A 12,221-nucleotide genomic window follows, 5' to 3' on the forward strand; every position below is an offset into this window, starting at 1 on the left:
CAGAGACTCTGAGTATAGGATTTGCCTGAGGCAACTCCAACTTGCAAACCGGGGAAACTCCCAGGGCAGGGCTGACCCAGAGGTCCACTTTGCTAAACCTAAGATGCACCGGGACCTCAGGGGAACGTCAGCCTATAGACAATACAAGAGCAAAGACAAGCTGATTTGGAACTCAATTCAGCTTCTCTTCTGCAGGGGAACCACAGAGTTGTTCTGTTCTTTTCTGTCAGTAACATTAATCAGGGGCGAGACTGGACCTGAGTGAAAACCCCACAACCTTCATCAAGCGCCCGAGGTTGTCAGGCCTCACCTCCTCCTGCTAGAGAGAGGCAGAGCGCAGCGGCCTGGCAGACTTCCTTGTGATTCAGGCAGATGCAAACTCCTGGAGTACCAAGTCACTACAGGGAACTGGGTCAGCCAACTGCAGGGCTTTCAGTGACTGAGTGTGACAGTGGTGCAGGGTGCGGTAGGAGGCAGCAACCTTCCCAGATTGATCTATTGGCTGGGTGGCTCCTCCTGACTCCACGCAGCACTGGAGCAAGCCACACCAGAGTAGTCACCAGCCCCTGTGATCCAGTTCCCAGAGACCTCTTGAACTCGCTCACCCGAGACAGGTGCAGACTGAGACAATTGATTTGGACTTTTTGAACTGAACCAATCGCCTGAGGACAGATCAGGTGGTGCCCTGGGTGCACTGGTGGTAGGAAGGTTTGATTTTTCTTTTCCAACTGTTTGCCGGTGGGGGGTGGGGTGACTTAATTGCTGATATTTCTCCACAGCTGAGACTTCAATCCAGAGTATCTGTTTCACTAGGGTGGAACAGAAACCAGCTGAAAACAAGACAGAACCACTTAGCCCCACGACACCAGACAGGGCCCCAGTTTCTCAGCCCACAACACTGTACAGGCCTTCGACAAAGCCCCAGGGGAAAAAATCAAAGGGAGTAAAACAACCATGGGGCGGAATCAGTGGAAAAACTCTGGTAACATGAACAACGAGAATAGATCAACCCCCACAAGGAAAGATATGGCAAATGTAATTGAAGATCACATTCATAAACAACTGGCTGAGATGTCAGAAATCGAATTCAGAATTTGGATTGCAGACAAGATTAACAAAGTGGACTTAGGAATTCGAGGAGAAATTCAAAAGTTGTCTCAAGAATTTAACGAATTTAAAGACAAAACCACCAAAGACTTAGACACACTGAAGCAAGAATTTGCAGCCCTCAAAGATATGAAAAATACAGTAGAATCCCTCAGCAACAGAATGGAGCAAGCAGAAGAAAGGATTTCTGACATTGAAGATAAAGCCTTTGAACACTCCCAAACTCTCAAAGAGGAAGAGAAATGGAGAGCAATAACGGAAATAGCATCAACCATACAAAACCTCCCTAAAAAGAAAAGCCCAGGACCAGATGGTTTCACATCAGAATTTTACCAAACTTTTAAAGAGGAATTAGTACCTATATTACTCAACCTGTTCCAAAATATAGAAAAAGAAGGAAGACTACCTAACACATTCTATGAAGCAAATGTCACCCTGGTCCCCAAACCAGGAAAAGACCCAAGAAAAGAAAATTATAGACCGATATCACTAAGGAATATAGATGCAAAAATATTCAACAAGATCCTAACAAACAGAATCCAGCAACACATCAAACAAATTATACATCATGACCAAGTCGGTTTTATCCCAGGCTCTCAAGAATGGTTCAATATACGTAAATCTATAAATGTAATCTAGCACATAAACAAATTAAAAAACAAAGACCATATGATTCTCTTAATCAATGAAGAAAAAGCTTTTGATAATATCCAGCATCCCTTCATGATCAGAACACTTAAGAAAATCAGTATAGAAGGGACATTTCTTTTTTTTTTTTTGTAGAGACAGAGACTCACTTTATGGCCGTTGGTAGAGTGCCGTGGCATCACACAGCTCACAGCAACCTCCAGCTCCTGGGCTTAAGCGATTCTCTTGCCTCAGCCTCCCGAGTAGCTGGGACTACAGGTGCCCGCCACAGCACCGGGCTATTTTTTTGTTGCAGTTTGGCCGGGCTGGGTTTGAACCCGCCACCCTCGGCATATGGGGCTGGCGCCCTACTCACTGAGCCACAGGCGCCGCCCTAGAAGGGACATTTCTTAAACTGATAGAGACCATCTACAGCAAACCCACAGCCAATATCATATTGAATGGAGTTAAATTGGAATCATTTCCACTCAGATCAGGAACCAGACAAGGCTATCCATTGTCTCCATTACTTTTTAACATTGTAATGGAAATTTTAGCCACCGCAATTAGGGAAGAAAAGGCGATCAAGGGTATCCATATAGGGTCAGAAGAGATCAAACTTTCGCTCTTCGCAAATGATATGATAGTATATCTGGAAAATACTAGGGACTCTACTACAAAACTCTTAGAAGTGATCAAGGAATACAGCAGTGTCTCAGGTTACAAAATCAACATTCATAAATTGGTAGCCTTTATATATACCAACAATAGTCAAGTTGAAAAAACAGTTAAGGACTCTATCCCATTCACAGTAGTGCCAAAGAAGATGAAATATTTGGGAATTTATCTAACAAAGGATGTGAAAGATCTCTATAAAGAGAACTATGAAACTCTAAGAAAAGAAATAGCTGAAAATATTAACAAATGGAAAAACATACCATGCTCATGGCTGGGAAGAATCAACATTGTTAAAATGTCCATACTACCCAAAGCAATATATAATTTCAATGCAATCCCTATTAAAGCTCCACTGTCATACTTTAAAGATCTTGAAAAAACAATACTTCGTTTTATATGGAATCAGAAAAAACCTCGAATAGCCAAGATATTACTCAGAAATAAAAACAAAGCAGGAGGAATTACGCTACCAGACCTCAGACTATACTACAAATCGATAGTGATCAAAACAGCATGGTATTGGCACAAAAACAGAGAAGTAGATGTCTGGAACAGAATAGAGAACCAAGAAATGAATCCAGCTACTTACCGTTATTTAATCTTTGACAAGCCAATTGAAAACATTCAGTGGGGAAAAGATTCCCTATTTAACAAATGGTGCTGGGTGAACTGGCTGGCAACCCGTAGAAGACTGAAACTGGACCCACACCTTTCACCATTAACTAAGATAGACTCTCACTGGATCAAAGATTTAAACTTAAGACACTTAAGGAGAGTGCAGGGAAAACCCTTGAAGAAATTGGTCTGGGAGAGTATTTTATGAGGAGAACCCCCCCAGGCAATTGAAGCAGCTTCAAAAATACACTACTGGGACTTGATCAAACTAAAAAGCTTCTGCACAGCCAAGAACACAGCAAGTAAAGCAAGCAAACAGCCCTCAGAATGGGAGAAGATATTTGCAGGTTATGTCTCTGACAAAGGTTTAATAACCAGAATCCACAGAGAACTCAAACGCATTAGCAAGAATAGAACAAGGGATCCCATCGCAGGCTGGGCAAGGGATTTGAAGAGAAACTTCTCTGAAGAAGACAGGCGTGCAGCCTTCAGACATATGAAAAAATGCTCATCATCTTTAATCATCAGAGAAATGCAAATCAAAGCTACTTTGAGATACCATCTAACTCCAGTGAGACTAGCCTATATCACAAAATCCCAAGACCAGAGATGTTGGCACAGATGTGGAGAAAAGGGAACACTTTTGCACTGCTGGTGGGAATGCAATTAATACATTCCTTTTGGAAAGAGATATGGAGAACACTTAGAGATCTAAAAATAGATCTGCCATTCAATCCTGTAATCCCTCTACTGGGCATGTACCCAGAAGACCAAAAATCACATCATAACAAAGATATTTGTACCAGAATGTTTATTGCAGCCCAATTTATAATTGCTAAGTCATGGAAGAAACCCAAGTGCCATCAATCCACGAATGGATTAATAAATTGTGGTATATGTACACCATGGAATATTATGCAGCCTTAAAGAAAGATGGAGACTTTACCTCTTTCATGTTTACATGGATGGAGCTGGAACATATTCTTTTTAGTAAAGTGTCTCAAGAATGGAAGGAAAAGTACCCAATGTACTCAGCCCTACTATGAAACTGATTTAGGGTTTTCACATGAAAGCTATAACCCAGTTACAACCGTTTAACTGGGGGAAGGAGGAAAGGGAGGGGAGGGAGGGAGGAGGTGGGTAGAGGGAAGGGGATTGGTCGGATTACACCAGTGGTGCATCTTACAGGGGTATATTTGAAACTTGGTAAACGGTCTGTGAAGCTAGTGAATGATGCCCCATGATTATATCAATGTACACAGCTATGATTTAATAATAAAAAAAAAAGAATGAAAGAAAAAGTATCCAGTGTGATGAAAATATGTCAAATGGTCTATAAAACCAGTGTATGGTGCCCCATGATTGCATTGATGTACACAGCTACGATTTAATAATAAGATAAAATAAATAAGTGGGACCTAATGTGGGATATATGTCATAAAGTGATGTAATAAAGATTGAAAACTAAGAAGGAGGAAGGTGGCAGAGAGGTGATGGATAAAATTACCTATTAGGCACAATGTACACTATTCTGGTGACAGGTAATCTGAAGGCCCTGGCTTTAGCATGTACAAACTATCCATGTAACAAAAAGCACTTATACCCTCTAAATTTTTTTTGAAATTAAAAAATAATTTTAGACACAAGGTAAATAAATAAGTAAAGGCTCACAATCAAGATACTTTAGAAAAAAGAACAAGGAAGATTTGCTTTATGAAAAATCAAAATTCTTTATAAAGTTGTGATTTAACAAAGAAATAGAGTATGATGTTGGCAGAAAAATAGACAAATCCATGCAACAAATTAGAAACACCAGAAACATATCGAATTTACACAGTAGTTTTTGTATAAGATAGAGGAGGCATAAAGCCAGCAAAAAAAAAAAAATAATGAAGAGTTCATTAAATGAAGATAGAACAATAGACTTTCCTCATTGTAAAAAATGGTACTATCTCCCATTATATACATAAAAATTCTAGTTAATTAAACATCTAAATGTAAAGGAACAAATTTCTATAATTTTAGAATAAAATAAAAGAAGGTCTTTGTGAATTTAGTTTGTTCTAACTGGATGTGGTATCTATTTTGATCAGTAGTTACTCATGCTGTACTGGTGTGTCATTTTTTCTGTTTCATATGTTTGATATCCTCTCTGACAAAAATAAATTTATATTCAAAACACATAAATAAGTCATATGAATCAACAGAAATAAAAATCAGAATAGGGAATGGGCAAAGGGTGTTAACAGGCAATTTACAAATGAGAAAATGGCCAGTGAGTATCACAAGTGTTCTGCCTCAAAAGTAATCAAGGAGATACAGTTTAAACAAACAAACAAAAAACAGAGGATTTTTTTTCATCCTTTAGTTTGACAAAAACATCAAAGTCTGCTCATACCAATTATTGGTAAGAATATTTAAAAAATAGAAACTTCACACAAGTATGTAAATTGACATAACCACCTTGAAAAACTTGCAATGTGTAGTACAGCTAAAACAACAACAAAAACCCTACACATCCCATTAACTCAGAAATTCCAGTTTTGGTTTTATATACCAGAGAATCTCTTGCACACAAGCATAATGAGACACCAAAGCTTTATTTATAAGAATAAAAAATTAGAAATAATTCAAATGCCCAACATGAGGAAATGGATATAAAATGTGTGATCTATCAATGTGACATAGTATCAATTAAAATGAATAAGCGAATCTGTATGTATTAACATGGATAGACCTTTAAAAAACATAAAGTGATAAAAGCTCTTAAGATGTGATATACAGTATGAGATCTAAGTTATTTTTAAATGCCAGATAATATGTACTATTAATACATACAAAATATAAAAATAGGTAAAATAAGTAAATATAAAGAAGTCTAGACCTAATACATACCAAATTTATGACAATTTTTTCCTCTAAGGAGGGATAGAAGGGAATTTGATCAGGGAGGGGAATATAAGGGATTTAAACTTTATGATATTTCATTTTCTTAAAAACAAATCTGCCACTGACAAGAAGAAAATATTGGCAAAAGACATTTCTGGTAAAGAACTGACTGTTGTCTTAAACATACAAAGAACTCATAAGACTCAACAGAAAGAAAATGAACAACCCAATTTTAAAATGAGCAAAAGAGCTGAACAGACACTTCACCAAAGAAGCTATACAAATGGTAAACAAGCATATGAAAAGATACTTAGCATTCTGCATCATTAAAGAATCACAAATCCGACAATGATCCAGTCTAAAATACTGACAGCACAAATTGCTGATGACAATCAGCAACAGGAACTCCCATTTATCGCTTATGGGAATGTAAAAATGGAAGTCCCACAAAGTTAGAAATTGGTTTGACAGTTTGTTACAAAGCCACATCACCCAGTATATTCCTTGATATTTACTCAGGCAAGTTAAAAACTTATATTCACCCCAAAATCCACACAAAACTACTTATAACAGTTTAATTATCATTGCCAAATCTTAGAAAAGACCAAGATATTCTGCAATAGATAAATAAACTGTGATATATCATACAATGCAATATTATTTAACACTAAAAAAAAAAACGAGCCATTTGGTCATAAAAAGACATGGAGGTAACTTAGATGAATATTATTAAGTGAAAAAAGCTGATCTGAAAAGGCTACATTCTGCACTACTCCAACTATTACAACATTGTGGAAAAGGCAAAACTAGGGAGGAAGCAAACAGACCAGTGGTTGACTGAGAGTAGAAGGAAGGAAAAGATGAACAGGATGTTTAGGGTTGTGAAAACTACTCTCTATCGTGTTATAATAATGAATACATATCATTATGCATTTGTTTAAACCCACAGAATGTACTTCGTACAATACCAAGAGTGAATTCTAATATAAACTACAGACTCCTGTTGATAATAACGTGTCAATGTTGGTCCATTGATTGTAATAAATGTACTGTACTAATGTGGAATTTCAATGATGAGGGAGACTATATGTGTGGGGAAGGGGAGGATTTCTCTATACTCCTACTCAGTTTTGCTATGAGTTTAAAACCACTTTAAAGGCAGGTGTGGTGGCTCATGCCAGCAACCCCAGTACTAAAAGGGGCATAAATGGGTTGATTTCTTGAGCTCAGGATTTTGAGATCAGCCTGAGTAAGAGTGAGATGCTGTCTCTCTTAAAAAAAAAAAAAACTGCTTTAAAACTTAAAGTCGATTACTTAAAAAATAAGTTCAAGTGAAAAAATTAATGTTTTTTTCACTTCACATGGTATGAGTATCTGAGTCTTTTTTTTTTTATTGAATCATAGCTGTGTACATTAATGCAATCATGAGGTACAATGTGCTGATTTTATATACAATTCGAAATATTTTCAGTTAACATAGCCTTCATGGCATTTTCTTAGTTATTGTGTTAAGACATTTATATTCTACATTTAGTAAATTTCACATGTACCCTAATAAGATGCACCATAGTTGTGGTCCCACCAATTACGGTCGCTCCACTGATCCTCCCCCTCCCCCATCCCCTTTCTCCTTCTTCCTGGGCTATAATCGGGTTATAGCTTTCATATGAAAGCTATAAATTGGTTTCATAGTAGGGCTGAGTACATTGGATACTTTTTATTCCATTCTTGAGATACTTTGCTAAGAAGAATATGTTCCAGCTCCATCCATGTACACATGAAAGAGGTAAAGTCTTCATCTTTTTTAAGGCTGCATAATATTCCATGGTGTACATATACCACAATTTATTGATCCATTCATGAGTTGATGGGCACTTGGGCTTCTTCCACGTCTTAGCAATTATGAATTGAGCTGCAATAAACATTCTAGTACAAATATCTTTGTTATAATGTGATTTTTGGTCTTCTGGGTATACGCCTAGTAGAGGAATTGTAGGATCGAATGGTAGGTCTATTTTTAGATCCCTGAGTGTTCTTTAAACATCTTTCCAAAAGAAATGTATTAGTTTGCATTCCCACCAGCAGTGTAGAAGTGTATTATTGTTTGCTGTCTTCTCTTTTTGTTTATTTTCAATTTTCAGATAAAACATATAAAGAAAAATTATCAGAAATACAAGGGGGGGGCAGAGAAAGATGGGGGACCAGAAGGATAGTTCAGCTGAGCTCTCCTAGAATGACTGGGGGAAAAGACCTTACCTGGAGTCATAACTCAGGGAGCACAGAGAGGAGGTGGTGAGCTGGATAGAGCTATGATCCAGAGCAGTGGAAATCTGATGAACTAGGCAAGTGATTGTGACCAGCTGGGATTGGCTATCCCCACCCCCACAGAGATCTGGGATGGGAGGAATACTTTCTGAAATTTTCAGTTGTTGGGGTGAAGCTACACATTGAGTGGAAAGCTTGGAAGACTGGGCAGACTTGAACAGTGTACAGTAACCAGATTTAAATGATGGTTGGAGTGGATTTGCCAATTGAAATCGGATTTAAATGCTGATTTTTGTGGCTAGTGAGGCAGCCATACTGAGGAGATCTTTTTGGCCAGGGGGCTGCCATTGTGGGAAGGTAATGAGAAGGTCTTAGCCGTGGCATAAAGCACAACCATCTTAATTCCACTGGCTGGGATCAGAACTCCACTCTTGGGACAAGCTGAAGAACTTCCACACCTGATGGGAACTGAAGTCAGCAGACACAGTGAAACCTGCCCCTGAAGGATTCTTGTGAGTTTCAAGATCCCAACCCAGCAGGGTCTGAATGCTGAAGAAATAATCAGGCCATCACCAAAGGCAACTAAGTTTAGAATAAGGACCATAGAGGTTGCTGGCTGTGCTCTCTGTCTCCTAAAAACAACACAGTGCCACCTGGTGTCCTGGTTTCATATTGCAACATACTGTCATCAAGAGTAAGGACTTCTGTTTGAAACAAAGGAGGCAGTGAGAGGGAAAAAGGAGACCAATGAGGTGAATAAGAAGAAAGAACACAAGAGGAGGAACCAACAGAAAAATTCAGACAACATCAAAAACTAAAACAGAGGAACTCCCCCAAAGGACCATGGTGCAGCTACTGTAGAAGACTCCACCCATAATGAATTAATGAACTTGACAGAAAGGGAATTTAAAATACAGATGATAAAGACAATAAAAGGAATGGAAGAGAAAATGGAAAGAGAACCAAGTCAGAGAAGAGATATGTAGAATACAGAAAGGATATGGCAAACCTTAAGGAAATGAAAAAGACAATCAGGGAACATAAGATGTAGTAGAAAGCATCAAAAATAGGTTAGACCATGGAGAAGAAAGAACCTCAGAGATAGAGGTTAAAGTTTTCAAGTCTACCCAGGTTGGTAAAGAGGAAAAAAGAAGAGAGAGAAAGCAGAACAGGTGCTTAGAGAACTAGGAGACTCGATGAAGCATTCAAACATGAATAATAGGAATTCCTGAAGGGGAAGAAGACTGTCCCAAAAGAATGGAAGGCCTTCCAGAGACCATAACAAATTAAAACTTCCCAATACACTCCTTTCAGATGAATATCTAACCCTGGGTCATCTCAACTCAAACAGAGCCTCTCCAAGATACATTATAATGAACCTGTCCAAAGTCAAGACGGAAGAAAAATTCTGCAAGTAGCCAGGAGTAAGCACCACCTGAACTACAGAGGTGGAGCCATTAGGATGATTGCAGACATTTCAAGTGAAACCTTCCAAGGCAGAAGAGCATGGTCATCCACCTTCAACATTCTTTGTTTTATTTTTTATTTTTTTATTTATTTTTATTAAAGCATAGCTGTGTACATTAGTATGATCATGGGGCACCATACACTTGGTTCATAGATCGTTTGACATATTTTCATCACACTAGTTAACATAGCTTTCGTAGCATTTTCTTAGTGATTAGCACCTTCAACATTCTTAAACAAAACAATTTTTAGGCCAGAAAACAGTATCCTGCTAAATTTAGCTTCAAAATTGATGGAGAAGTCAAATATTTTACAGATATACAAGCACTGCAGAAATTCGCCACAACAAGACCAGCTCTACAGGAAATACTTAGACCTATTCTCAACACTGGTCACCACAATGGACCACCAGCAAGATGAACACACAGAAGCCAAAGGTCAAAACTTAGCTTGCACAGTGGCACAAAGGATAAAAATACACAACAGACTATCACAAAATAATATGAATAGAACTCCACCACACTTAACAATTTTTTCAATAAATGTCAATGGACTGAATTCACCCCTAAAGAGGCACAGACTGGATGATTGGATAAAAAAAGCACAAGCCATTCATATGCTGCTTCAAAAGACACTCCTAGCCTTGAAGGACAAATTAAGACTCAGGGTTAAGGAATGGAAAACAGTATTTCAAGCAAATGGAAATCAGAAGACAGAAGGGGTTGCAACCTTATTTTCAGATACAAGTGAATTTAAAGCAACTAAAGAAAGACAAAGATGGACACTTTACACTGGTCAAAGGAACACTACAAGAAGACATTTCAATTTTAAATATTTATGCACCAAACTTAAATGGTCCCAGATTTATGAAACAGACCTTGATGGGTCTGGGCAATATGATATCCCATAACACCATCATAGCCAGCAACTTTAACACCCCTCTGACAGAACTGGACAGATCCTCTAAACAGAAACTAAACAAAGATACAACGGACTTAATGTGATCCTGGAACAAATGGGATTAATAAATATACCAAACACACCATCCAAAAGCTAAGGAATATATATTTTTTCTCATCAGCTCATGGTACATACTCCAAAACTGACCACATCTTGGGATACAAATCAAATCTCAGCAAAATTAAAAGAATAGAAATTATACCTGGTATTTTCTCAGACCACAAGGCAGTAAAGGCAGAACTCAACTCCAACAAAAATGTTCATCCCCACACAATGACTTGGAAATTAAACAACCTTATGCTGAATGATAGTTGGATTCAGGAAGAGATAACAGAGGAAATCGTTAAATTCCTCAAACAAAATAATAATGAAGACACAAGTTACCCAAACCTGTGGGATACTGCAAAAGCAGTCGTAAGAGGGAAATTTATCACATTAGATGCCTATATTTGAAAACAGAAAGAGAACACATCAACAAAGTCATGAATTTACGTATGGAATTGGAAAAAGAAGAACAATCGAATCCCAAACCCAGAAGAAAAGAAATAATCAAAATTAAATCATAGATTAATGAAATTGAAAACAAAAGAATCGTTCAGAAAAATAACCAAAATTAAATCATAGATTAACGAAATTGAAAACAAAAGAATCGTTCACAAAAATTAATGAAAAAAAGTTGTTTTTCTGAAAAATAAAATGGATAAAACTTTGGCCAGATTAAATAGAAACAGAAAAGTAAAATCTCTAATAACCTCAATCAGAAATGATAAAGGGGAAATAACAATAGATGCCACAGAAATACAAGAGATCATCTCTGAGTACTATAAGAAACTCTATGCCCAGAAATTTGACAATAAGGAAGAAATGATCAATACCTGGAGTTATACCCTCTTCCTAGACTTAACCAAGAACAAATACAAAGATATTTTGAACAGACCAATTTCCAAAACTAAGATCAAAGAAACAATAAAAATCTCCAAACAAAAAAAAGGCCCTGGGCCAGATGGTTTCACACCAGAAATCTATTAAGCCTTCAAAGAAGAGCTTATACCTATACTTTAGAAATTATTCCAAAAAATCGAGAAGGAAGGAATCTTCCCCCAACTTGCTCTATGAAGCAAACATCACCCTAATACCAAAGCCAGGGAAAGACCTAAATAAAAAGGAGAATTTCAGACCAATTTCACTACTGAATATATATACAAAAATTCTCAATAAAATCCTAGCCAATAGATTACAGCTACACATTTAAAAAATTATTCATCACAATCAAGTAGGTTTTATCTCAGGGATGCAAGACTGGTTTAACCTACACAAATCCATACATGTAATTCACCATATCAACAGGAGCAAAAACAAAGACTATATGATCCTCTCAATAGTTGCAGAAAAAGCATTTGATAAAATTCAGCATCCTCTTCTAATTAGAATACTTAAAAATATAGGGATATATGGCACATTTCTGAATCTGATTGAAGCCATCTACAACAAACCCATAGCTAATATTAAATTGAATAGATTAAAACTGAAAGCTTTTCCACTCAGAACTAGACCACACAATGTTGTCCTCTATCACCACTACTATTCAACATAGTGCTGAAATTTCTAGCCAA

The sequence above is a fragment of the Nycticebus coucang genome, chromosome 10 (genome assembly GCF_027406575.1).
Source record: "Nycticebus coucang isolate mNycCou1 chromosome 10, mNycCou1.pri, whole genome shotgun sequence".
Taxonomy (NCBI): Eukaryota; Metazoa; Chordata; class Mammalia; order Primates; family Lorisidae; genus Nycticebus; species Nycticebus coucang.